This window comes from Cimex lectularius, unplaced genomic scaffold (genome assembly GCF_000648675.2).
Source record: "Cimex lectularius strain Harlan isolate CLEC.00 unplaced genomic scaffold, Clec_2.1 scaffold138, whole genome shotgun sequence".
Lineage (NCBI taxonomy): Eukaryota > Metazoa > Arthropoda > Insecta > Hemiptera > Cimicidae > Cimex > Cimex lectularius.
This window is the reverse complement of record NW_019394229.1, coordinates 1,350,744-1,378,123: the sequence shown is the minus strand read 5'-3', so window position 1 is coordinate 1,378,123 and position 27,380 is coordinate 1,350,744. Positions and strand designations below refer to the sequence as shown.

Genomic DNA, 27,380 nt, shown 5'->3' with positions numbered 1-27,380 from the left:
GCCAGCTGAGCCTAGTCAAAGCCCCTTTGGCGAAGGTGACTCCAAGGCCTAACTCCTTCCCCCATCGTCCTTTATACTCTATATTAGATTCCTCAACCTTTCCCCCGTGAGGCACTTCTATTTTTATCCTGTTTCTCATTATATATCTTACCTGTCAAAATGTTTAACCATACCGAAGCTTTGTCAGCTATTAGAAAACCACCAAGAATAGGGGAAGAAATGAAAATCAAATATTTGATGCTTCTTTTAAATATAAAATAACTTTACATTTAATTTCTGCCAATTGTTTCAAACTAGAAAAAATAGGCATATGTTTTTTTAGTCGAATTATTTTTAATAAATTACACGCAATGAGAAAGACATACATGCTAACAGTCACTAATTTGTACAATATTTATAAAAACAAATATAAAATCAATATATAATTGTAAAAATAGCTGTTAAAAATATGCGTAATGTAGTAAACAACTATCGGGTTGTCCGGAAAATAATGCAGGATTTTAAGTTTTCATTAAAAAAAATCTATATAAAATATTCTGTTTACGTTTACAGGATTACTCATTTGTATGAATGTCAACACTTATTAATCCTCTTCCAAATGATATTGTTTGTTTACCTCTGTAGCATTCCGCTACTTGGAAATAATTCAGTCATCCTTATAATGTCAAAGCGAGAATTTCGTACGATTTTTTTTTACGAGTTTAAACTCGGCCGAAGCGGAGCCCAAACGGCTAGAAACATTAACCAAGTCTGGGGCGAGGGTTGTGTTAATGAGTGCACTGTGCAAAGGTGGTTTAAAAAATTTCGGGAGGGAGATTTCAGCCTTGAAGATGAAGAAGGTCGTGGAAGGCCTTCCTCTCTTAATGATGATGTTCTGCGATCAGTGGTGGAAGAAAACCCCAAAACAACTGTTCGAGAACTTGCAGAGCAACTCAAAGTCAGTAAAACGACCGTCGCTGACCACCTCAAGGCGATTGGAAAAGTGAAAAACTCGAAAATTGGGTTCCACACTCATTAAACGATCGCCAAAAAAATCAGCGCTTTGATGTTTGTGCATCACTTCTTTGTCGAAACAAAAATGACCCATTTCTGGCCAGAATTGTTACATGTGACGAAAAGTGGATTCTCTACGATAACACTAGACGTTCTGGACAGTGGCTCGACAAAGGAGAAGCTCCAATACATTTTCCAAAGCCCCCAACTCATCAAAAAAAGGTAATGGTTACGGTATGGTGGGCTTCATTTGGTTTAATACACTACAGCTTCTTAAATCCTGGCGAAACCATCAATGCTGAATCATACTGTAACCAAATTAATACCATGCATCAGAAATTGGCAGTAATGAAGCCCTCTTTGGTCAATCGGAAAGGGCCCATTTTGTTGCATGACAACGCTCGACCACATGTGTCACGTGTAACGTCACAAAAAGTATTGGAGCTTGGCTATGAAACTTTGCCTCACCCACCCTACTCTCCGGACCTCTCGCCTACTGACTACCATTTTTTTAGACACCTGGACCACTACTTACAACACATAATATTCAAAAATCAAACGGAACTGGAAAATGCATTTATTGACTTTATCAATTCTAAAAATTCTGAATTCTACTCAGACGGAATTAATAAGTTACCAACACGTTGGGAGAAATGTATTGAGAGTATGGGAAATTATTTTGATTAAAGAACATTGCTTTAAAGTAACTAGTTTCTTTTTTTTTGTTTAATACCAAAATCCTGCATTATTTTCCGGACAACCCAATAATTAATGTTAAGTAAGGTCTTGGTTGAGATAAAAAAGTCAGTGTCACGAGCGGGATTCGAACCCACGACCTTCGGCTTCATACGCCGCTGCTCTACCACTTGAGCTATCGTGACTTCCATCCACTCGAACTCTAACTTCCCATCTCAACCACACCTTTTCAATTTTCCCTCCTTTTTGCCATTTTTCCCGCAATTTTCCATTAAGATTAATTAATTCAAAAGAATTTATTTGGTCAATCAACCAATGGACCACGAAACCTAATGGATTTATTAGTAAACAAGTTTATAAAAATGGGTTGTTAAATTTTAATATGTTAATCCATATATATTTAGCGGTCATAATTGTCCATATTAATTATTTTAATTAATTTTCTTTTTATCATATAATATAATAATAATACCACAAGTTTTCATCTTAAATTGATTTACAATTTTATATAACGTGTTGTTAAAATGAAAAATTAGTGCCACGAACGGGACTCGAACCCACAATCTCCGGTTTTTCATATCAACCACACTTTACATAAAAATTACAAATCAATTTAAATCATTACTTTGGTTAAATAGGACCAACTAAAAAACATATTTACGATTTACGCTTTAAATCGTTCACTGTTGAAAAGTAGGCGCTAGAAGCTTTGGGAAGAAATCATTTGAAATTTAAATAAATAAGACAAGAGAAAAAAAGGCATTTTTGACCATGTCAGTTGGCATTAATTTTAATAGCGTTGGATGACCCTGGGACCGGGTCCACGCCATTTATCTAAATTTCCCACAGGCCTAAGAAGAATTACAGCCATTTTCATTGAAGAATTTACTAAACAAAGACTGAGAAAATGCTTACCATCATTTCAAACTCATTTTAAAAGAAAATACCAGCTTGCAAATGTTCCAGGACAAAACCGTTCGACAATAGTTTCAGATGACACGTCATTCTGATACAATCTGCGTAAAAAATATGCCCTTACGTTATTTTTAATAAAAACGTTTTGGTGGATCGCAAACGGACCAGCGGGGGCAAATCCCGCGAGTGTACTTCGAATAACATGCTGGAGCGGCTTTAGAAAATGAAACGAAAGAGGTTATTTTATTTAAAAACATCCTGTCGCCAAAGCAATGGAAAAGTGGGTCCGCGATGTCGAAAATGCAAATTCATCCACTTTACAATGACGTCAGTACACCATAAAAACCGGAGAAAATCCCAACTCGGCAATTAACCGGACAGAGCTTGTTTTCATTTTAAAGCTTACTTTCTGGGATAATCCGGAATATATCTTTTATAATGTATAGGTACAGCTTATATTCAATTCCCTATAGTTAAAAACACCGTCCTTTGTTTTAGTGAATACCGAAATATTGTGTTATTAGTTTCTATTTTCATTTTAAATTGGAGGGAAGGATGGCGCTCATTGAAAATGTCAAAAAGCATGTCTAGTCTGTGTCTCTTGTGACAATTAGAAACTGATCATCGATATACTTCTTGATCATTTTTACAGAAAAATCTAAGTGGTTTCTTCCTAGTTTAGAAGTAATTACTAGGTCGTCCATCGTGGAATATATGACCGCACCGATACCGATGACCATAAGTTTAGGGCCGCAAGCATTAACTGAATTTTTAAACCGTTGCTTAGTTTTATGCAAAGATATATTTTATATGAGAAAAAATACGGTATAAAAATTCAGTTAATGCTTGCGACCCTAAACGTATGCCCATCGGTATCCTTTTGAATTGGTAATAGCCGTAAGGAATTTTAAAAGCAGTGTAGGGACTAGAAGTTTTGTACAATTTAAGTAGATAGAACGCGTCATACAGATCTAGTACTGTAACATAGTTAGATCCCTTTATGCAACTAAAAATGTCTTTGATATTTGGTAGCGGCCGTGCTGTAAATTTTATTATATTATTGATCTTTTTGTAATTTATTACAAGTCTTTTTTCGGATGATCCTTCTTTCTTCATCCTAGTACGCACTGAGATTCTTTGAATCGATTCATGTTGCGGGGCAGAGTCGGGGCTGCGTACGACTCTGCTCCGCGATAAAGAACCATGTCCAGACCAAGATTCAGTTCACATTCATCAGTTCCTACGAAAATGACAGAGGATCTAGCTCTTAGGAATTTCCCTTGCTCTTTTTTGCATTGTACGTAGTGCATCCAATCGGAAGTGCATTAAAAAACTGTCCTTTTAAAGTGTACATTTTTTTTTTTATTTCGGCGTCGGAAACACTGAATTTTTGGGTTAAACCGTTCAATGTTTGACTTTTCAATTCCTGATTTTTGTATTCCGTGAATGATACTTTCCACAAACACCGATGGGAATGCATGTCTTCATTAAACTGTAAAGTCAACTCGGTACTCCACAACATACCTTTATACAAGACAGTATCATAATCTTCAAGAAAACATTCACTAGAACGTCAACTAAACCAAGGAAGCAAGAGCGCTTGTTCTGTTTCACGTCCGCACTGGCAAATGTTGCACAACATTGAGTCAAAGAATCCCGCATCGAAGGAGATTCAAAAGAGTCCGAAAATGCTAGCCCGCAACACACCAGATTCATCGCAACCATGAGTCGGGGCAGCCCGGACTTAGTCTAGACGCAGCAGAGACTCTCCGGAGATTCAAAGAGTCGACTCAAAGAATCCCAGTGCGTACTAGGCCACTAGGAAGCTAGGCGAAACCCCGGGACTGTAACTCTTCTCAATTATGCCTTGTTGAAGTAGGTTGCGCGTGATATACTGCAAACCTATGGGGTTTTAAGGATACGATGGTTGTTGATTAATGAAATGTACGTTGACTATTATTGTAAATCCTTATTATTGTTAGTGTGTAATAATAGTAGTGGAAACAAAGGCAGTAGCGGATCTTCTCAACCCCAACCGCTCTGCCTGTGGTCCGAAGTGCCCAATCATCCAGGAATCGTGTGTGCCATGTTGCAGGCTAGCAACAACCCTGTAATACTGCCGTGTGTGCCACGTTGCAGGCTAGCAACAACCCTGTAATACTGCCGTGTATGCCACGTTGCAGGCTAGCAACAACCCTGTAATACTGTCGTGTGTGCCACGTTGCAGGCTAGCTACACCCCTGTAATACTGTCGTGTGTGCCACGTTTGCAGGCTAGCTACAACCCTGTAATACTGTCGTTTGTGCCACGTTACAGGCTAGCAACAACCCTGTAATACTGACAAATTCAACCAGATACAATATAAGGTCAAGAGATAAAAGTGCTTCCGCCCAAGGCGAAAATCATGGACATGGTGGTCATCAGGCACCTCTCTAAAGTGTCTGATCTACGTACGACTCTCCTCATCCTCTGTGACGGTAGAAGCTTAGGGATTTACAATAGCGTCATAACATGTATGGATGTTGATTAATGAAAGCACAATTTTGAACATGAATTTTGTTTTGAAATTTGTTTGTTTCCCCTATTTCGTCGTTTGTTAGTACATCGGGGAATGTATTCATTAATTGCGTTTTTAGAATTTCTTCTTCGCCAATAGAAGCTCGTTTATTTGTTACAGCGTAATTTTTTCGTGTTTCTGCTTCGTATTTTGTGTCTACTGTATTTAGCGCGGTATCCTAGATTTTTATTATTTTCTGGTTTTATTGCTGAGATTGCTGTCGTCTCATAACAATTGGTCACTCTTCGGAGGGAATGTATAACCCCGTTTTTTGTATAAAGTTGTATCCGAGAGGAAAGGGGATTGGCATATTTTGAAGTATGCAAATGGTTATTGACCAAGACGGTGAATTTAATTTCATATTTATGGTGCCCTGAGCAGAAAATTTCACCGTATTTCTCGCTACTAAAGATACCTGTTTACTTGAGTTTTTTAATGCTTTATCGTCTTGTGATTTAATTGGTCAAAAAAAATTTGGGTCATGACACTAATTGTGCTTCCGATGTCCAGTAGCGACGTGATTTGTCCTACTGAAATTCAAATAAATGGCAGCTTGTTTATTATTGAATTGTCAGTAAACACGGCTTCTGGCTCTGCAGGCTCGTTTAGTTTTTCGTCGCTTTAACATATATCGCAGGGAGTGAGATTGCTGGCTAGATTTGGTTCGTGTTTGTAAACAATCGTTGTAGTTTTAGGATTTGTTCTAGTTTCTATGTTTTGCTCGTTAATAGTTGTCGTTTCTTCCCGGAGATTGTTTGCCTGGATTTACAAAATTTAACTTGCCAGGTTTGTTTGAAAAGCTTTGATTTTTATATTGAAGTAATGCGAACAGGGATGAAGCCATGTAGGTGACAAAAAACAACTTGTTTTTTTTTTGCTGTATTTAACGCCTTCCTCAGGTCTCTATTTAACTACAATCAGTTTTACGATACAGATTACATATAAAAAATCATAATGATAAATCAAAAATTTACTTGAAAAACTATTTTAAAAAAACTTTGCAATCATTTCGGACATGTGGTCTAAATAGAAAGGGCTGGATAATTCAACCCAGACTACCAGGAGAGATAAAAACATGTTATCATTCTCACACAACAATGATACCAATGGCTTACAAATTGTCCTAAAGTAATTTTCTTTGGTTACAGAGATTTATCAATACTAAACACATAACACATATAACAATTACCATTTATAAATAATAACAATAAATAAATAAATTACTAATAAACAAATAAAAACAATACAACCAAAAACAACCAAAAATGACTATTTTAGTTAAGAATAGAACTATAAATAATACCCAAGTTAGAGATAACTGTTCTCATATTGTAAGCTTCATTGTCAGCATTTATGTAGAGCATTTCTTTAATTAACCTCCTCCCTCCTTATCAACTATCTCCACTTTCTGATAACAAATTTATGTTTGAGTTTGTGACAATGCTGGGAAAGAGCTGTTCCCTGTTTGTCGTTGTCCCTACAATCATATTCATGTTGTCTACATCCGTTCTTGAGTAATTGTTTCATTTGTCCATATTACACCCTTTCGCAGTCCTTTGCAAGGCAATTTGTAGACATTACTACATAGCCCATTACAGTTCGTGGTCCGATTGACCAATTAACTTTTTTCAATTAATTATTCTTTAAGAAAGGTACTGATTGAGATAAAAAAGTCAGTGCTACGAGAGTGATTCGAGATTGGAAGTTAGTGTCCCAGCGGATCGAAGTCACGATAGCTCAAGTGGTAGAGCAGCGGCGTATTTAGTTGAAAATTTTGGGTTCGAATCCTGCTCGTGGCAATGACTTTTTATTTCAATCAATACCTTTCATAAAGATTAATTACTACATTGGTTCAGTAGGTACTAGGGGCTTGTTCTTGTATTTGAATGCAAATTTAAAATGCAAATTAGACGTTCTATTCGTAACCAAATCTAACAATTTATTTGATATCCTTTTTAAAAAGATAGTTTCTACTCATAATAAGTTGTTTAACAACGATCCGGATTTCGAGGCATTTAGCTCAACATCAGATTGAAGGACTTCTACAACCACGTCTCTCGACATGAATTTTAAAAGTGAACCCGCTGATACCCCCGCCAACACGACGTTCCAATGAGCAGCTGGTTTTTTAGTGGCGCTCAATTTGAACGTACGAAAAGCGGGAATTATAACACAAATAAATATTATAATAGTAAATACTGTAACAAATTAATTTTAAATTAGTGATTAGTCTCAATTTATAATAAAGAGTTAAAAGTACTTGTTTACTAACAGATTTTAAGTATGTGGACGTAATGTTATTGTTTGTGTTATAATCCATTACTGCTTTGACTGGCAAATTAATATCCGGATCGTTGCAAAACAACTTACTCTGTGTAGGAACTATCTTTTTAAAAAGGATTGAACACCACACTCATTCCATCATTCATAATTTCTTTTTATTTGAAATTTCTTTAACATAGGTAATTGTTTTATATATACTTGATGTATGGTCACTATTCCTATTAGGTACATTTGTATTTCAGTTAAACATTAGAATTCTATCATTTAATAATTTTTTGACTAAAGGTACAGGATAATCGTTATTGACTAGAATCACATTCCACACATCAAACATTTCTACATAGTCTAATTTTTCAACAAGTTAGCTTTCCTTTCCCTAATTATCCCCGTCTATATAATCCTGAAAAGATAATCTGGACGAACCATTACCAACGTTTTTTTCCATTGTCGGCTCCTTTCGCCTCAAAGAAGCCGACTCCTTATACAAAAAATGTCTTTCTATCCCCACTTCCTTCCCCACCCCTTCAAAATCCGTCGTATATAAACATAAAACATCTCCACCCCAATGCACGTTAGACACATTTGTTTAAATTCTATAGGTTAAAAAGTAAGTTTAATAGGTTTAAAATTTATTCTATTAGATGTATAAATTGAAAAAAAATAACAACTATTTACGTTTTAGTGGTCAATTGATCAAGTTATTTCTTTCAATTAATTATTCTTTCTTTTAACGTCTTGGTTGAGATAAAAAAGTCAGTGTCACGAGCGGGATTCGAACTCTCGATCTTCGGCTAAATACGCCACTTGAGCTATCGTGACTTCTATCCGTTTTTTTATCTCAATCAAGACCTTACGTAGAAAGAATAATTAATTGAAAGTAAATAACTTTGAAGAAAACTTGAACGCAACTGAAATAACATGCTTTTAAAAATTAAATGAAATGTTCAGAATATCATCCTTGCATTTTTCAAGAAGGGGAACGATGCTTACTTAATATCGTATTGGAAAACGATAAATTAAGGTTTATTTTTTGAAAAAATTAATTATTGCTATGTGATATAATTTTAGAAACTAGGGAATGAAGTAATCGACTTCTATTAGAGTAGCCTTTCATTCCTTTATTTTCTTAATACATTTTCGCGTTAAATAAAAGTCTCTAATAGTTATTATTTTAAATAATATAAACATAAAACAGCAATATCTCACTGGTACTCTCAACAAGACACACAAGAAAGACACTTCTACACGGAAAACAAACATGTTGAGTAAGTACAAATACATTGATTGAATCTAAAATTTCTAGCATTGTATAAATAAATTTTTTTGCACATCCTACATGCATTTGTAAAATGTAAACAATGTTTATAAATCCCAGGCCCTGAAGATGGTCCCAATGAAGATTGAAACGTTGGCATGATAAAGAAAATGTTTTTCAGACCGCATCTCACGATCTCCAAATATCAAAATGAGTAATCTTAATGTTCATTATTCTTTAGTAAATCCGTTTTTAAAAATGAGGATTAACATATGTGTTTATTTTTGGTTTGCATTTTCTATTTTGTTGTATCCAACTAACAAGAATATATTGGTTAATTTAATTAAAATTATGGAATAAGAATAAAGTACAAATATCCCTATACATTTTTGAGCAGTTTATCTTATAAAGAACTTTCATTCATGCTCTTCATTAATACATTCAAATATATTCAAAAATCCCCTTTATTAATTATTAATATTAATTTTACTATACATAGATAGCGAATATGATATTGTTGTTTTGTTTAGATAAATTAGCAATTGTAACGTTAATAAATTCCAGACAACTGTAGCCAGGGTAGGAAGAAGGGCCCCTAAAGCACGTATAATAAATTGCGTGTCTCTCTCGAAAAAGGCAATTTTTCTCATTGTTTATACGGCCGGCAGTGTAGAGACGTCGTCTTATCTCCGGCCGGCTGTCTCTCGGATTTTCCCTGCTGTTGACACGGAGAAAAACCAGGGTTTAAGTGGATACCGTCCTCATGCGTTACGAAGCCTGCAGTAACACTGTCGTTGTCGAGGCTCCACTTGATGATGAGGCCACGATAAAAAAGGGCCTCTCAACTAGAAAAGCCACTCCTTTTTCCTACCTGACCACATCGTCGTTGCGCCTCGTATAATGAGGAGCGGCGGACCACTCAAAAGAATGTAGTTAAAAGTTGAAGAACTTCGCTGACATCTATTTATAATGGGATATTAACAGTTTCTATCGCTTTTTGTTGTATTATGCACTAATTTTTATAATTCAACATAAAATACAATAATAGTTGTTTATTTGAAGTTGAAAATAACTGTAATATGTAAAAACCATAGGCTATTAAAATTACATGGTCTTTGGGGATCGTAAGATGCAGTCTGGTGTGACTTAGGTTTTAGAAAAACATTTTCTTCATCCTGCCAACGTTTCAATCTTTATTTTAGATCATCCTCAGGGCCTGGGATTTATAAACATTGTTTAAATTTTACAAATACACGTAGGATGTGAAAAAAGGCAACTTACATCAGTATTACATCCCAATATCTTGATAAGAGAATACAGCCGGGAACACACCCGATGCAACGCTATGCGACGCTACCCGATGCTACCTGACACAAATCCAAAGTCCATTTTTCTATAAGATGGTATTACCCCCGTCTATATCTGCCCGATGCAACGCTACCCTACTCTACGCTCTGCGATCCCCACTGTCCAGATTTTCGTCGGGTAGCATCGAGTACAGTCGAAGACAAAAGAACCGGACACTCATATATTTATTCAAACCACATGTATTATTGTCATTATATTAATTACACTTATTTTATTATAAGCTAAATTAACCGAGATAAAAAATTCATCAGTTTTTATTTAATTTTTTTTTAATTTTAATGTTTTTAGGTAGAAAATTGATCAAAACACCGGAATACCATTTTTCGATATAATGAATATAACTAACAATTTATTTCATCGTTTTGCTCATAAAATTTAACTAACAATTTATTTCATGGTTTTGCTTATACAATTACACCATTTTAGTAGAGAAGTGTCAGAACAGGACACTCCAATTTTTTGTAGTTTATTTCAAATTAAGTATATCTAATTTTGTCGTTATATCAATTACAACATTCCTATTTTACAAACAACAATAATAATAATTTAGCAAATACATGTAGGAAGTGAATTTATGCAATGCAAAAAAAAATATATTTTATATTCAATCAAAGTATTTCTACTCACTCAAAGTGTTTGTTGTCTGCGTAAGCGTGCCATTCTTGCGTGTCGTGTTGAGAGTGCCAGTGAGATATTGCTGTTTATGTTTTTATACGTTGGATTTTGAAGGTTTCTTTTTGCATTGTATAAATTCTCTTTTTTCCACATCCGTATTTGTTAAATTTAAACAATATTTGTAAATCCCAGGCCTTGAAGATGATCTCAATAAAGATCGAAACGTTGGCACGAAAGAGAAAATGTTTTTCTGAAACCTACGTCACACCAGACCGCATCTCACGATTTCTGAATAATCATCGACAAACGGTCACTAATCACCACACTACTCAAAATAGTTTTTTTCTCGGCTCATATTAGGGTTATCCACGATGTTTGTAAGTTTTTAACTCGTGTTAACTCGAATAGAGAAAAGTCTAGTACGATCGTGAACGCCCCCTTCTTTTCTTAGCATGTTAAACGTTAATTTTTCCGCAAGGCTGCGCGTAGCGATTGGTAGAACCAAAAATAAAGCTATAACAGTCCCTGAAGCCTTGTTGTTGTTTGCTTTGGGTTTCTTTTGTGTTAAATTGTAAGATGCCAGAAGTTAAGAAAAAGGAAAATGAATCAACTCTTTCATTCAAAATGCTATGTACATATGTACTCGAAAAGTAATAACAAAGACACGCTTCAATTCTTGCCGACGTACCTAACTTGTAACCTAACATCTAACAGCCTAAAACTCTATAGGATGGGGGTGTATCTATAATTAATGAGAGTATAAGGACAGGTAAGAAATTAACAAAATAAATGTATTGGTCTGATTTAATTAATGCTTATTTAAGAATAAAAATACGTGTAATCAAAAAACAGGTGTTAAATTCATGGCTGCCATGTTGATTACCTACGCTCTAACGGATAACAAAGTGACTACATTTTCAACCTAACAACTAACATTGGCCCTGGCCTGTTAGATCGAGCAATGTTAACTAGCCGATTCTTACATGTCTACGTCATCATTTTTCTCGATCTAACAAGACCTAACAGAGTTAACAGGGGTAACACAAAAATCATGAATACTCCTATTATTTAAGATTTCTCTGTTACAAAAAGATTTTTAAAAACCAAAATAGATACCTTTGAAAAATTAAAGGAGGGTTATCATTTAAATTTTGTTGATTATGTTGATTTTGCTATCGCGCTAGTAGTACGTAATTTACAACTTAAACCCGGTTTATCTTCTTCTACAAGGAATCTTATTTCTTAAAAAAAAATTATATCATATAAAAATTTTACGTTTCAACGAAAGTACGATATTCAATATTTATGATTAAGTTCAAATTTTGGAGAAAAATATGTGCCGGATAAATTATGACGGGCAGTGTATTCTCGAATAAATACATATTTTATAAATGAAAAAGCTTTCTGTATTTTGATTGACTTGTAACACTTGTGCTTTTACCGTTTGATTTAAAATTTGTTGTTTATTACTTCTTCTTTTTTTTCTAGCAGTCTATTGAATTAATTGTTAACCAGATCAGTTACATATGCAATCTGCAATTATATTGCGAAATGTTTCTAAAATTATAAATTATAAACAGAGAGATTGCTCAAAAACTGTTTAGATAATTGTGATGCATTTAGAAATATCGTTGGGATATTTGTATGGCCGACCGCGTGTGTTGACTTGGAATTAGCAAATATTTGCACTTTACAAACATATGTTGTCCTTTTTTTCGCGCTTTTATAATGGTTAACTTGATTATTCATTAGATGTAAGTGATTAAAAGACTATAATTATTGCTTAAATTTCATAGTAGCAATGTTAGAAGTGATAATTGTTTAAATTATTCTTTATTATTAAAATTTTCCAAAGATTTCATTTTATCATTCATTTCATTCTGTTATTTGGACAGAAATAGTTATGAAACTTTATTGAATAAGTTAGGAGGTTAGGAGTCCTTTCAATCATGCAATATAGAACGGAAATCGAAATTTAATTGTCAAGTAAATTTTTCTTTTTTTAAATGTTACTTAGAAATATTACAAAAATATATATAAATATATACAATATTATATATATGTAAATATAAATATATGCAAACTACAGATGCAAAATGGTCTTATCTTTTAAAATATATTGTATCGTTCTAACTTATCAGCAAAAACTCCTATGGTGTATGTGTGTGTGTGTGTGTGTGTGTGTGTGTGTGTGTGTGTGTGTGTGTGTGTGTGTGTGTGTGTGTGTGTGTGTGTGTGTGTGTGTGAGTCAGGGCTGGTATCCTGTTCTTAATTTTCCAAACATTTTGATCATACTACAAAAAATCGTTTAAAAAAATAGTAATAAAAATAAATTTTTTAAGTTAGGAAAAAGAAATTAAAATGAAAAAGTAAATACATTACTCATTTAAATTTATTTTAATGTTTCAGGAATTTACACACATAATCTATGTTCTTACAGAAAGATATAAGTATAACATTTTTTTATTGGTCTAACCTTTCAGCACTGACCATAAATCAAGTATAAAATATATCTTCTTGTTTAATAACATTTTATTAAAAACCTTATCTACATTTACAATATAATATTATCCATATTTTAAAAGATAAGACCATTTTGCATCTGTAGTTTGTATATATTTATATTTACATATATATAATATTGTATATATTTATATATATTTTTGTAATATTTCTAAGTAACATTTAATTAAGAAAAATTTACTTGACAACAAAGCCGCACGGCCAAGATGGTATAAGATTTTTTTTTCTTTGCACAGTTTTTTTTATTTAGAAATCTAATTTTTTAATTTATTTATACTATTGTTATCTTATGAATTTTTTTATTATAACTTATTTTAAATTTTTTACCATTTTTATTTTACATTAAGGAAGATGTTTTTTTCAAAATCTTAATATTTCAACAGATTGCCAAAATATAAAATATTGGATTTTTAATTTTTTTTATTTGTTTAATTAGTTTTTCTTTAAATGAATTTAGTTGTTTCTATATATTTTTGCAATTTTTAGTTTCGATTTTAAATATCGGAATTATAATGGGGACATTTTGGTTTTTCACTATTTTTTGTAAAATATGTGCATTGTAGGATTTGTCTTTTGAAAGGGTTTTTTTAAAAATCCGAAATGTGTAGGTCGACCATTCTCTTGCATTTTCATGATTATGAGAGTGAAATCAAATGTAAGCAATATTTTACAAACTAATTTCAAATACAAAAAGTCTCATTTAATAGAAATGAATTGGAAAAATAAAAAATACAAATTATAAATACAAATTTAAACTAATGGAAATGAAAGAATTTTAATATTTTATACAATGACTGAAATATGATGAACGTTTCACAATAAAAAATTGGACTTTGTTGTTATATTGTATCTTAGTTTCATAAAATAACACTTTGGAACCAGAAATGTTGGTTGATTTTGAGATAAGTAAGATATCCTTTAATAGATATCTGATACTAGACTGTAAACAAACTCCAAGGTAATTTCGTTAATAAGAAACTTTGTACCGTCTCGTGTTACGGTCGAGTCCATTCAGCATTTTGCGTGTTCAAAGGATTTCTTGTCGTTCGCTTAACGCATGAGCGTCATAATTGCTGACCGCTGATTCCTGTAACAAACCTTGAATAATTAGTTGTTCAATTAAGACAAGGTTGACGCATTCGAATTGAGAAAACAGATTCTCCGTGAAATAATAAATAGCCCGCGGTTGCAAAGCTCTTCGGCCGTGTAATCGAGGTTGTGTTTAGCCAAATTGTGATTTACAACTCATCGCTGTTGGTTAATGAACGTAAGGTAAGATCCTGACAATGATGAACGGCCCCCGTTTAACCGAGTATTATCCCTGACCAGATTTAAACCCCTATACAATATAATTTACCTTCTTTCCGAATTAATTTGTCTCGTTTGGGATTGAAACCGGTTTTCGGATGGTCGATCATTGTTCCCAGTTTTGGACCAAACATAAAAAAACTAACATGTTATTTCTTTATCCATCCTGCAAATAATTATTTTCACTGATTTTGTTCTTTCGATTCCATCTTGCTTTTTTCTCTGTCCTAAATAGCCCTGGTTTGGTTTTAAACACCGTCATTAACCACCATTATGGCAATTTACTTTATCGAAAACTGAAAACACAACTAACATGATACAATCTATGAAATATTTTATAGTAAATAATGTAGTTGTATTATAAACACTTTAAGGAAATGTTATTTAACGGCAAGTTGCATGCATTTAATGTAATGTACCTATTACGATCAAAATTTCAACTGAAATCAACCCGGAGAGCAAGGTCCATCACGATATCAAGAAAAATCGATTTTTCCCCAAAAAAGAAACTTAGCAAAGATAAAAAGTCAAGTGAGTTACCTAAACAACAATGTCAAACGTGGATCAAGAAATCCTTCACAAAAAAGATTCACTTTCAGAAGTTTATTTACTTAAAAATAAGGAAAAAGGCTGAACAAATAAAACGCGTCTTGTCTTGACATATCTATAGACATATCTGTCTATGTCATATAAGTGCTCGTCCTCGATCGCAAAGTAACCGTGTAATCCTTTCAATTAAAAGTTCTCCGCCGTGTCCTCAACGCTCCCTTCTACGTCAGTAATCAAATGAACCATAAAGACCTTAAAATCCTATCGGGAAGGATCTGATCCGAACACGCTTCCTCAATTTACACTCTAACTATCTCTCCACCCCTAACCCTCCAGCACTAACTCTTTCCCCAACGTGCCACCCTTATAATCCCTGCCAGATTTATATGTAATTATCTGTACTATTTGCCCAATGTATATTTATTTTGTGCAGATAACAAAAAAAAATGTTTTCAAATAATATACAGGCTGTCCTATGAACAGACGTCAATATTTCAGAAGGTTATCGTACTAAAAAGCTAAAACGTCCTTATTGTTCAAACTTTGATTCTCAGTTGTATTCGCGATTCTTCACTTTAAGTTTTAGTGTTCAATCAATTTTTCACATCGTTGACCAATGAAGCCCCTGTATCGCATAAACGTTAAACCTGTTGTAAATTTGATTACATCAATGAAAAGAGCATTAAAATTCCTATAAGATTCATGTTTTTATTATTGTAAGCTTACGGAAACGAAATATAAAATCACTTAGACAGTAAATTTTCTGGAGGTCTTGTCTAAAGTTTAAGCGTGATTTTCTTGGTTCTGTAAATACTGACAAATATGGCAGATGCTACGGAAAATTTGCTCTCTCTACTGTCCTTTAGACGCATCGATTTAAATTCTAAAGGTTAAAACTTAAAAATTAGGTTTACTTAAAAATTATTCCATTAGATATATAAACTTCTTTTAAAAATTAAAAACAAGTAAATAAAAACCATTTATGTTTTAGTGGTCAATTGACCAAGTTACCTCTTTCAATTAATTATTCTTCCTATGTAAGATCTTGGTTGAGATAAAAAAGTCAATTTCACGAGCGGGATTCGAACCCACGGCCTTCGGCTAAATTCACCGCTACTCTACCTTGAGCTATCGTGACGTCGATCCTCATTTTTTGTCTCAGCCAAGGTCTTACATAGAAAAAATAATTAATTGAAAGAAGTAACTTCGTCAATTGACCATTAAAATGTAAATGGATTTAATAAATAAAATAAGTATCCCTTCACTAAAACTGCTCCCCGTGGCCACTTCATGAGTCGCTGAGAATCCAATCCTGGTTACACGACCAAAATGGCAAAAGGAGGGACAATTCGAACGGTTGTAGGTTGAGATGGAGAGTTGGTGTCCGAGAGGTTCGAAGTCACGATAGCACAAGTGGTAGAGCAGCGGCGTATTTAGCCGAAGGTCGTGGGTTCGAATCCCGCTCGTGACGCTGACTTTTTTATTTCAACCAAGACCTTACATAGAAATAATAATTAATTGAAAGAGTAACTTGGTCAATTGACCTCTAAAACGTAAATGAAAAAAAATTAGTAGTTTATCTGGCATCAACTAATTAACGCCTAATCAGGATCGCAGTAAATTTTAGAAACACGGAAGAATTAGACCAAACACACATATAAAAACAAATGAAAATACAGTTTATAAAGTTTATAATTAGTCGATCACTTCGGTTCAACAATGGCATTAAAAGTAAAAGGTTCGAATCCCGCTCGTGAAACTGACATTTTATCTCAACCAAGAATTTACATAGAATGAATAATTAATTGAAAGTAAATAAAAACGCACTTTGATGAAAAATTGAACGCAAGCAAAATGAGCAAGCTTTTAAAAATTAAATTAAATGTTCAGAATATCATTCTTGCATTCTTCAAAAAGACCATGACTACTTATATCGTATTGGATAACAATAAATTAAAGTTAATTTTATTTGAAAAAATTAATTATGCTATACGATATAATTTTAGAAACTAGGGAATGAAGTAATCGACTTCTATTGGAATAGCCTTTCATTCCTTCATTTTCTTAATACATTTTCACGTTAAATAAAAGTCTCAAATAGTTCTTATTTAATAAAATTTCAAAATCAATTGTGTTCGATTATTGCTAATGATTTTTTATTTTGTTTCAGGTAAGATATACATTTATAGACATTCCAACTCCGCGATTCAATTTTAGTGCCTGTAAGTATGCACCAAGGACAAATTCATAATAGTGCACTGTCACATAAAATCCCTGTGCAAAAATTCCATCACGCCATTCTGAAATATTCAATTGGCAATTAGTGGAAAGGCATCGAGCCGGATAATGGCCTCGGAGTAAGAAAGAACAGGCCGGTCTGCGATCTCGGGAGTCTTAGGCTTCTTAATAACCTATTGAATATTCATTAAACATAACTTTCCTACAGGCGTAACTCAGCTATTAAAAGGCTTGTTTTCATTACAAACATGCCGTTATCCCCTCTCGGGAAATATAGAAAGAAGGTCGGGTGGACAGGGATTCCACCCAAAACAACGAGACGAGATAAACTAAACCCATTAGCAAAATAAACAGAGAAAAGGTCAATTAAAACAGACGAAAAACTTCGAGTTGTTTTGTGTTTGACCCGTGAAAGATAAAGCTTAACGTAAAAGTAAAAGTCAATACAAGAGCTTAAAGATAAATCCATTTTTATCATAAAAAATTTTAGATGAAAAATATGAGCGCTATGCTCAGTTCAAATTACCCGATTGCATTTTGTGCCGGACTGCTGAAAAATTTGTGTCGTCCAAGCTTATTTCAAAATGAAACAAATTATTTATAATCGATGTAAAAATTATTACTTATTAGTTAAGATTTTGTGTGTTAGGTAGTGTAGAGAAATTTAAAAATATTTTCTTTCAATTAATTAATCTTTATGTAAGGTATTGGTTGAAATGAAAAAGTGTCACATGCAGGATTCGAACCCACGAACTTCGGCTAAATACGCCGTTGCTCTACCAGTTCAGCTATCGTGACTTCGATCCACTCTGACACCAACTTCCCATCTCAACCCCACCTTTCGAATTTTCCCTCCTTTTTGCAATTTTTCAAATATCGTGTAATCTATTTGATTCTCGGCGACAAATGAAATGGCCACAGAGAGCTTTAGTGAGATATATTTCATTTTAATTTTTATATCCATTAGATTTCGTGGGCCGAATGACCAAATAACATCTTTCAATTAATTAATCATTCTGTTAGGTATTCGTTGAGATAAAAAAGTCATTGTCACGAGTGGGATTCGAACCCACGACCTTCGGCTAGATACGCCGCTCCTCTACCACTTGAGCTATCGTGACTTCGATCCACTCGGTCACCAACTTCCCATCTCAACCTACCTTTCGAATTTTCCCTCCTTTTGCCATTTTTCATTTACATAAAACCTTATTAAATAAGTAACATACCTTACATAAAAATTAATTAATTGAAAGAAGTTATTTGGTCAATCGGCCCACGAAATATAATGGATTTAAAAATAACGTTGAAATAAAAAAATAAAAAATCTTAGATTTACCGATGCCTGTTATTTCATCCCAGGTCGTAAATACACTACATGAACAGATTCCTTGGTTTCATTCTGAGAGAAAGAGAGACAGTTGGTGGAACAAGGCCGAGTGTTCATTCCGGTAAATTTCTCCGCGAAATTGTATCACGCTACACCAGTCCATCACCTGGAATTCTGGAGGCTCGATCGTTTCCTCTCTGACCCTCCTTGATGCTATCGCCGACCACTCAGCCACTGTATTACAAGCACTCACCCTTTTTATCGAGTCCGGTTTTGTTTCAAATATAACACAATATTTCTCACGCTTGTCAAAACATCTTCAACAAATAATTCAAACATAAAGTTTTTCATAACATAACTAAAAACACCAATTAACAAAACACCAAGAAAAGTTAAATAAAGCAAAGTTAATAAATTGATTTTCATTTCATATTTTCGATAAGCCTTTTAGATATTAACGTACGTCCGTTTTCTTCCAAAACTTTTAAACAAAAATATCTTTTTATTTGTATTATTTTCATCTTCTTACTATTCATATTTTAATTTATCTTCTTAATTTTCATACATTTGTGTATATATTGACATGATTCAAGAGACAAATGATGGTTAAAATATCAAACAATGGATTGTTAAGCAAATTAGTAAATATAATAAAGAATTTATTTAAAGGTATGGTCTGGAACTGAGAGGGCATGTCAGAATTTTTTGAGACACTAAGTGGTGTGAAACATGGCTGATTTTTATCTCCGGTGCTATTCTCCCTTATTGAAATGGCTTAAATGAAGAAATAGGCGTGGAGTGAGAATAGGTGGTAAAAACGTTAATTACGATGATATTATACTCCTTGCCATCCCATAGTCAATCATAACTATCTACTGTGACCTATGGGGTTTAGAGGTTAATTTAGAAAAATCGAAAATAACGATGTACAAAAAGAAAGGGGGTAGGAGTGGATATAATGAAACAATCGGCTTTTAAATGCCAAAGGAATAGAAGTGGTAAAACTATATGAATATAGGTATATTTAATCCATTATATTCCGTGGTCTGATTGACCAAATTACTTATTTTAATTAATTAATGTTTTTATGTAAGTTTGTGTTTGAAATAAGAAAGTTAGTGCCACGAGCGGATTCGAACCCAGCCGAAGGTCGTGGGTTTGAATCCCGCTCGTGTCATTAACTTTTTTATTTCAACCACAACGTTACATAAAAAGATTAATTAATAGAATTAGGTATATTATTGAAACTATTAGGTATATACATTAACTCCTTCGAATCGTAACGCTCGTTTTCGAGAAAAATTAAGCAAAAGCTATGAAAACTAATGAAATTAATTATACCTGGAGGCGTCGGTGGTGGCAACAGTTTTAGGCGTTGACACGGTGGTCATCACTGTAAGGTGAAGGTCCGGGGTTCGAACCCGACATATGGCCTTTTTTTTCAAAAACACCGGCACCCTGAGGGTTGATATGACCTTTGCTGTTGTGAACCCTCGTAAAAAAATCCCTTCAATTATCCTTATTATATTTTATATTAAGATTAACAATCCTAAAACTGCCAGATTATAGGCTTTCAAAAGTCATATGTAAATATATTATGCATATTATTTGGTATATTTCATGGGGAAAAATATGTTACCAGCACAATATTAGTGAAGATGTAAAAACGGGCTTTTTCATAGAATGAACTCTAAACTAGTATACAGTGTTAACTATTTACACCCAGACTATTTAATGAGGTTAAATTAAAATTTTTTAGACCTTTCAGACCTAATTTGTGACATCATTTTTTTAAATTCTCCGGCCATCTTGAGATTAATCAACCTCCATATCTTTCCAGGGGCTACTTAGTGTAGGATTTGCTTGCGGCTTTTACTCTCGTAGTTGCACGTAAAGATGTAATATCAGATCCTCCTATTTTAAAGTAGTATAGAATAAAACATTTTAACTGATTACTGATCAAGCTCAAATTGGAGCACTCATGTACATACACGCGTGTATAGAGTTGAGCCTATCACTTCTCGTAGTACACAGGCAATTCCACCTTTTGTAATTTACGATAAATTACCGGCACGCATCAATCACCCACTCTGGGGGTTGGCAGTCCGTGGTCAGACATCGGTCTTATCCGTCCAACCGCCGGAGATTCGACACCAGGGGCTACCAACAGCTAGTTCATTTCAGCCCCAAGCGCGATCAGTTCCTAAGTCTATTCACACTCTCACTTACATACGTTCTTACTTATTTAAATATCATTCACTCAGTAAGGGTGGTGGAGTACTGCATATTGCTCCATCACCCTTTAAACCTATTATATAAATAGCATAATTGAGGGTGGGTGGAATACTCAGTATTCCCCCATCGGTCGTTTCACACTACACATTCACGTCAATAAAGACATTAACTTTAAATACACGCTAGACACACGCCAGGTTGGGACGTCACCTTAGCCACCTCGTCAGCATTTTCCTTCTAGACCTTCACAGAGGACCTATTACGGGCAGCAGTTACCGCCCTGAGGGAGTAGGCAGAGCCCAGATTGTCTCACATCACCTAGGGGGACACAAAATAATACACGTATCGGTATTATATACAATAAAACAACCTTGTTTACTTCGAGAATTGGGGGAGAGGTCCTACATACGCAATTCTCATAGCAGGTGTCATTCCTACGCATTCTTTATTTGGAGCCAAGGAGGGTTGCGCCGATCTATTAGGTCGGTCACACCGATTAACCTTACTCTGAATGCCGGATACGCGGGCTTTGCCCCAAAAGTAAGTACCACTCTGCCAACCTCTTATGGCAGATTTTTAATCGGATAAGGATGACCCTTCTTCTTCGAGTCAGGTCATTCAACAGTGTCCTTGTTACGCGAAACCTTCTCTGCCGATTCTACCCATAAAACATTTTAAGAAATGTAAATTAGCTGATAGCAAACTTTGCAATTACCTAAACGGTAGTGACTGGGATTTATTACGTAATTACTTAAAAGTGGAATTATTTTACAGAAAATTTCTTGTGAGATAAGCCAATTATTAGTTAAATAAAATTTATTTATTTGCTATTCTTTTTTAACTTGTTATTCTCTTTTACCCTTGCTTTTATATTTTGCGTTTTGCTTTTTAAAGTAATTAAGGGTAAGAGTAATAATCTTAAATTGCAACTTGCTGACAGATTAGTATCTCAGCATATTTCTTCGTAATATTTTTTTGAAAATATCCGTATTAATCAACATTAATATTATTTGTTATTTTCAATAAGTAATGCTATATAACATCTCATATTGTATTCTATATAAACACAACAAGGTTTATAATTGACAATGAAAGTCAAAATAATAAAAAAATTCAGTAATTGCAATGAAAAAAAAGAGAACTATTTTAACTCAACGAAGTTTGAAGATTAAAAGCAACAATCAAAGTTTTGATTGGATAAGAACTTTAATCTTCCTCCTACACTAAAACAAGTAGAAATTATAAAGATAAATAGTCTGCTTAAATGGGTTTTATAACTTATGCGCTCTTGCAGTTACTGGTAGCTAAAAAGTTACAATGTAACGTTCTGTTATTAGTGTAGATACTTGACTAAAAAAATATTTTTTTAAAATTATTATAAATTCCAACTTTTATTGATGCATTAACACTTAAGTTAGGCGTAGCATTTACATATTTATTATTTGGGATCGTGTCGTATATGTGACAGCCCTTAACTTATCGCGGATAACTTTTACCACAGCAACATTTATACGAAAATAATTAATTAAAACAATATAAAATAATATGTAGAGGATGTTTTAAGTTTGCAGTACAATAATATAGATAAGCTTTGTGTTATGTAGACAACGGAGGCCTCTATGAGATCGGGCATTGTCATACAGAAATCGAACATCCCAGCCAATGAGATCTCTGGTTTGAGGGATGTATTCCTCGACATGGCCTGCGTTGAGGTTACTTTTTACAATATGGAGTCCATTATACCGCCTCCTTCAAACTACACAGAAGGGAGCATGAAATGGAGGATTGTACGCATCCCCTGTCCTCGGTAGACTCATCGGCGCCTATTTTCACTATACAGACAGAAACGCGACTCGTCAGTAAACATAACCGCATTCCAAGGTGTTCTCTTATAGGGCCACGCTGCACCATATGCTCCTCAGGTGCTAGTAGAAGGTTGTTGCTGCAGGTGCATACGATGTGGACCAACTTCCCGCAAACGATTACGAATCGTTTGTGTTGATGAAGTCCTCGCCAAAACATCTTGTACTTCATTAAGGAACTGGCGGGCACTATGGAAAGGGTTCCGTCTTGCAGCAATGACAATATTTCTGTATCTTATCCAGTCCATCGCAATCGGGCTAAAGCCCGAGAGAGCAGCCGAACCGAATAAAGGAACCTCCTTCACTCCACACTTCTCTCAGACCTCTTTTCCGGCGCTCTTGAAAAGCCGTTCGCCTCGTGGTGCCAACCTTCACCGCAAACCTTCTATGCAAGCCCTTCGATAAGCTTGTTTGTTTTAAGGTGATAGGATGATGCAGGTCAATTGGGATGGATGGTGATCGAAAATAGGACTGGGGTCTGGAGACAATGGTTGAAAAGGCACATGTGAAATTCCCTGCTTTCCTAAACATTGATAAACATTCTGACTCTATGAGGTCTGGCATTGTCATCTAGAAATCGAAAATCCGTGCCGATGAGATCCCTGGTTTGACGGATATATTCCTTGGCAATTTCTTGGACATAACGGACTGCGGTGGGGTTACCTTCAACAGTATGAAGTCCAGTTCGTCTTCCAGTGTAAATCCCAGGCCAGGCCACTACACAGCCTCCTCCAAACTGCACTGATGGAAGCACGAACTGGGGCATGTTCGCATACCCTGTTGTCGGCCTCTTCACCTCCTGCTATCACTATACTGACAGAAACGGGACTCATCGGTAAACATAACAGCATTCCAATCGGTGTTCCCTTCTTGGCGCTCGCTGCAACACCTGGGTGCAGATCGCTTCAAAGGGGTTACGTTGTGAGGCTAACTTCCCACAAACGATTACGAATCAGTTGTATCGATAAAGGCCTTCCCAAAACATCTTGTACTTCATTGAGCATCTGACGGGCACTATAGAAAAGGCTCAGCCATGCAGCAATGGCACATTTCTGTCCTCCTTTAGCCTGGTAACGCGCTGAGATCTACCAGGCCTCTATTGGCACTTCCGGTCTCCGGCTAAAGCTAACGCCAACTGTCAGTGCAATATCCACCTGCTGGTGACCTCGATGACTAATTCCCAAAATAACATTGCCAACTTCTGGTTCAAGATGATGTCTTTCCATGGCTGAAGAGAATATAAGTTGATTCAAATGGAGAAAAGACAGAAAAAGGTGTTTTGTTTACTAAATGCGTACCTTCACATTTACTATTCTTAAGTAAATCCATGATAAATTTTTTTTTATCCAAGTAACAAGAATAATAAGCTAATAATAAGGTAGAACTCAGCGCATTAAGTTAATTAATAACTTAATAATTAATTAATTGATTTAATAAATTTAACCAGTTTATAATAAGTGTAAACGGTGATAGAAGTATATGGAATTCAATCAATCATATCCCCCCTTTTATTTGTATGAACACAGCGAAATTTATATTTAAACACAAAGAAAACGTAAACAATTTCAACGGGAATGACAATATTCTCACAGATCGAGAATGTCTCTCATTGAAAACAGCCGCAATGAGATGGAAAAATGTTTCTATTTGCCTTCGTTCAGTTTTCAAAAAAAGGAGAAAATATGTCGGAGAGGGAGAGAAAAAATTGATTATTGACTTCGGCCAGGGCGAGACATAACTCTTCCATACGGGTCTGAACCATATCGGGTCGACCACGTAGCCAGATTCCTTTGGGGTTTATCTGAGAAAGACGGCGGCAGCCAATGACCCCCTTTCCATGGTTATTGTTTCAACGCTGAAGGGCCAATTTTCTACGATTGCACTCCGTATTTTTCCTCTTTATCTACTTGGGTAAATTTATTTTTCCTAACGTACTGTTATTTCGACATGGTTGCAACTTTTGCTCTCCTGTTGAGTCTCAAATTATTGTTATTGCACACTAGTTACAACAGCTTAATCTGAACGGTTTCTGCCAATTTATTGTTATTTTATTATTATTATCATTGAGAGCTCAACTGTGCATATACGAATGCTTATATTAGATAAAGAAACGAACGTATGGTAGTTTTGCAATCCGGGGTCAGACAGATTTCATTCTTCTCTTCACCGCAGTTAAGCACTGAGACTTTTAAAGCAGGTCATTTCAGCCATATGCATGCAATTTGTTATTTACCTAACTCGTTTTCACACTTTTTAAATATATTTTTTCCTATTTACATGTAAGATCCTGAACAAAGAGTTGTAAATATTTCTATTATCCCAAATATTCTCACACTACACATTCACGCTAATAAATTCATTCAATGAATAATGTTAATAAGGTAATTATGTTTTAGTGGTCAATTGACCAAGTTACCTCTTTCATTTAATTATTCTTTTTATTTAACCTCTTGGTTGAGATAAAAAAGTCAGTGTCACGAGCAGGATTCGAACCCACGACCTCCGGCTCAATACGTCGCGGCTCTACCACTTGAGCTATCGCGACTGACATCCACTCGGACACCAACTTCCCACTTTAACCTACATTTCGAATTTTCCCTCCTTTTTGCCATTTTTCGATTGTCGTGTAATCAGGATTCGTTGAGTTGGTGCCCGATTGGATCGAAGTAGTTAGAGTGGTTAGAGTAGCGGCGTATTCAGCTGAAGGTCGTGGGTTCGAATCTCGCTCGTGACACAAACTTTTTCATCTCAGACCTTACATAAAAAGAATAATTAATTGAAAGCAATAAATCTAAAAGTTCAAAAATAGTCGGTAATGACAATCCACAAACATACACATAAATGGTTACCATTTTTAGGACGCCAGTAATGTTATCTTATAGTTAGATGTAAATACCATAAATAAATAAATATATAATACATAAGTACAAATACACATATGACTGTATGTAGAACGACTAACTATGGTAGAACGTTGGCGTATTTAGCCAAAGGTGGTTCGAATCCCGCTCGAGACATTGGCTTTTCTATCTCAACCAAGACCTTAAATAATTAATAAAAAGAATAATTAACTGAAAGTTAATAAGATAATTTTATAAGTTAATAGGCAGGTTAGTTAATCAGAGGAATAGTTTTGATGTGGATTCCAAGCTTATAATTTTTCTCTTCTCGATTTTTAGAGTTATGACATCAGGAAATAAAGATATCAAGTAATTTTTTCACGGCTCCCGGATCAAAATAAAAATTGTTTAATTTCGGAAGGGGGAAGGGAAAATGGTGATGATGATGTTTGACCTTCATTAAACAAACCTTGATTTTTACTTTACGGTGGGAAATTTTAATCTATTGAAAAGATTTTATTTTGCAAGTAAAATAATACCGCATTATTGATACTCTCCGAGAGTTCACAGTTAAAAGAATTATTGGTATTGATCTTGCGCAAGGGATAAGCCTCTGAAGTGAACTGTTTTTCGCTCGGGAGGATCTTGTAAGTTTGTAAAGAATTGTAACTAAATAATATTTGTTCGTTATTAAGACGTAAAATCAAACCCATTTCTAAAATCATGAAATTAAAAACCTTGTATCATCGGAATTGGCATTTTAGTTCAAATTCTCATGTTAATCGGCCAACAAAGATTATGAAATTTTATTTTACAGTTTGAATTCCCATGTGAATTTATAGTGTCCTCTGCTACTGAAATTATTTTGTCACGAAATTTTTAAACATTTTTGTTTGTTTATTTGATTCAAATATTCTTTAGATAGAGCATCGATAGTGCTTCCAGAATTTAATAAAGCTGGTAGATTACCTTGTCCAATTTTCACTCAAATAAACGGTAAAATTTCTAATAATGATTACTTTTTGTTTTCGGTTGCGGGGGGCTAGGGGGTCATTTTTGTTTGTTTAGATGTATTATTTGATGTTGAAAGTAGATAAATAAAGGAATAGTTTAATAGATAAAACAAATACATGAATAAAAATATTTTTTAAAAATGGTTGACCCCTGACTGCCAGGGATATGAAGACAAATTATTCATTATACATTTATATACTGTAATAAAACGATCTGTACCATTTTTTCGACTTGTCCAAAATTATGTGAATTAAGGAAAAAATAGCTAGAATTGGAAATTCTCCCAGTAAGTGTGATTAGATTTTCAGAATGAAAAAGATTTGGTCAGTGTATGCAGGTTTTGTAGAGAAGCATACAATGTTAAATCAAACCTATAACAAAAATTAATTGCTTATGACTAGCTACCAAATAGTAGCAAAAATAGTAATATAATAAGTAATAAACTAAATAAATAAAGGAATATTAAATTAAAAAAATTTTTAAAAAGAAATCTTTTTTTTAATTTCTAATTTCCATTTTTCTTAATAAATTTTCTATTTACCGTATCCCATATAATTTCCTTTACAAAATTGATTCATTCTCTTTTACAACTGAATGTATTTTTTATTTATGTTCGTTTGCTTTAGATGAGTGTTTTCCACCATTTATTTCCACATTTTTCTCATATCTAAATGGCAAAACGACCTTGCTCCTTATGCTCAACGAATAACATCGTTTTTTTATGATTATCAAACATAATTAATTAAATGTAACGGTTTTAATTAACACAACTACATTTTTAGAAGCAGTAATACCACCTTTT

General features: G+C 34.2%; 1 protein-coding gene and 1 non-coding gene across 3 annotated transcripts in view; one reads left to right on the top strand and one right to left on the bottom strand.

Annotated features, from left to right (window-relative positions):
• Positions 1-1,801: 1,801 nt before the first annotated feature.
• Positions 1,802-1,874, bottom strand: Trnah-aug. The gene has a single exon. It is a non-coding gene; the product is annotated as a tRNA-His (tRNA).
• A 3,998-nt stretch (positions 1,875-5,872) lies between these two features.
• LOC106665019 (tyrosine-protein phosphatase non-receptor type 13-like) overlaps positions 5,873-27,380 on the top strand; it is a 326,390-nt gene continuing 304,882 nt past the window's right edge. Inside the window, exon 1 of one of the 2 annotated variants that reach the window (XM_024230375.1) lies at positions 5,873-5,947. The gene's annotated coding sequence lies outside the window, so the exon portion shown is untranslated. Of the gene's footprint in view, positions 5,948-14,176; positions 14,478-27,380 lie in introns of those variants that run through there. The other variant, XM_014391147.2, reaches the window with a different exon arrangement.